Source organism: Manacus vitellinus, unplaced genomic scaffold (assembly GCF_001715985.3).
Source record: "Manacus vitellinus isolate BGI_N305 unplaced genomic scaffold, ASM171598v3 scaffold_20_pilon, whole genome shotgun sequence".
Taxonomy (NCBI): Eukaryota; Metazoa; Chordata; class Aves; order Passeriformes; family Pipridae; genus Manacus; species Manacus vitellinus.
In genome coordinates this window covers 13,519,588-13,521,613 of record NW_021939471.1, presented here as the reverse complement: position 1 = coordinate 13,521,613, position 2,026 = coordinate 13,519,588, and positions in this window count along the sequence as shown.

The window sequence follows — 2,026 nt, the reverse complement described above, 5'->3', positions numbered from 1 at the left end:
GGACACAAAGTCGCTTCGAGTTGCACTTGCTGTGAAGAAGGCACCACAGTAGTGGTAAGAAAGTAGATGTTTAAAAATAGCATCTCCCAGATCAGGCAGTTGGGAGTTGGAACCAGGCAAACAAACTGGTACACACCGCTCGGATAAGCGCAACACCCCCAAATCCGCCCTCCGCAGTGGTTGGATGTATCACACCCGCACCATTATTTGTCCTTATGGTGCCTGTTTTAAATAGTGGAAGGAGAAGAGGTTGACCGCAGGACAGCAGTGAGGAGCTGGGTCAGACACAATTCATGAACTTTTGTACTCCTGTGTGCCGCTGTCGACAAAGTAAAAATAATGAAACTTTGTGATATGTTTGTAAATGATTTCGGCTGACCTCTCGCCCTGCCCTTCACCATAAACGCTACGGCGGGGAAAACCTGGGAGGGTGCGAGGCTGCGGCTCGCGGGCAGCTCGCGGGGATAATAGCTAGACCAGCATAATGGGATGAAGGTAAATTTGGAAACTCTCTTCTTCCCGAGAGCAACTAACTCCAGCCTTTAATCTCATCTTTTTCACCAACCGCTGTTTCTGTTGTCGACTGTTTTACTTCTGTTTCGTTTGTGGTTTTGTTTTTCTTTTTTTTTAATTCTTTTTTTTATTTGAAGGGGGGGATTTCTGATTATGGAGAATCTCTTCGGATTCGTGTTAGTCTAAATAGATAAAGACTCCTTTCTAAATTACTTTAACCATTATTATTCTAAATAGCACAATTTGACCGATCAGGTCAGTTTTCTGTAGCGAGGACGTAAACGGCAGAGAATTTAAAGAGAACGGCAGGTCTTTCTGAGAATTTGGTAGGCGAAATTCGTCGTTATGATTTGGTGGAGACTCGTATAGCTCTATTGCAGCAATTATAACAAGAGTGAATCTTTTCCGAAATCCCACCTTCCTGCAAATCCGTATTTCAGAACTGAGTCCCAGCAGAATAGTTTACATTCCTCAGAAGACAGTAAGAAACTAAGAGAATTGCAAAGACCTGCTATATTATAGATGAAAACAGAATGTTATTACGTTGTCTATATATACCCTGTAGAACCGAATTTGTGTGATATTCATATAGTCACAGATTCGATTCTAGGGGAATATATGGTCGATGCAAAAACTTCACCTTTCTGCAAATGGTTAGAAGTTTAAATACGGGTGGAATCAAGAGGCATGTGCGTGCTGAACACTCAAAAATTATAAAAGTTTTGCTGCCTCACTCCTAATTGCTAGGTTTTAGGACTTTTTTTTAAACTTCGATTGCCTTTCAGTCCTAACTCTCACCGAAAATCTGTGAATTTAAACAATTAATCTCACCAGAAGCTACAAATTTTCGGGGGGAAGGGGGGAGGAGAAAGAAATTATTTACCAATCAGTGAATGACTCTTTTAAAAGATACTCATAAATTAGCTAGATATGCCAGACGTTAGCAAAATTTCTCTGTCAAGGGTCCAGATCACACCAAAATATTTACGACAGCAGCAAAAGCAGCCTTCGTCTCGCTGGAATGTATTTACTTGTGCTCCAGGCATGATATTGATGAATGAAGACCGAATTTATCTCATTAAACCCGTGATATTTTTAACCTAATTAAATGACGTCACCAGTTCAGTTGATTGAACTTTAGTAGTTAAAAGTGAACTGTTTCTTGACATCTGTATGATTTTACATACATACATGTATAGATTTATATTTATACGGTGGCGTTTGCGTCTGTGCGCGCATACGTATGCACACGTATATATTGAGGCTTGAAAGTGAATGAGAAGTTACTGATTGCCTAATTTTATTCAGCAGAACTAAATTCTGGTAACTTTTGGATGACCTCTGCGAGACAAAGACAGGACAGATCTATTGTACATCATATTACCCTCTTCTTTGACGGCTTTTCTTTTCCTCTACTGCTTACCAGTTTCCTCTCTTTTAACCCCGCTTCAGCTCATCGCTCCGTATATTCCTTTCGATGTTTTTTTTGTTTTTTTGTTTTTTTTTTTTTTTT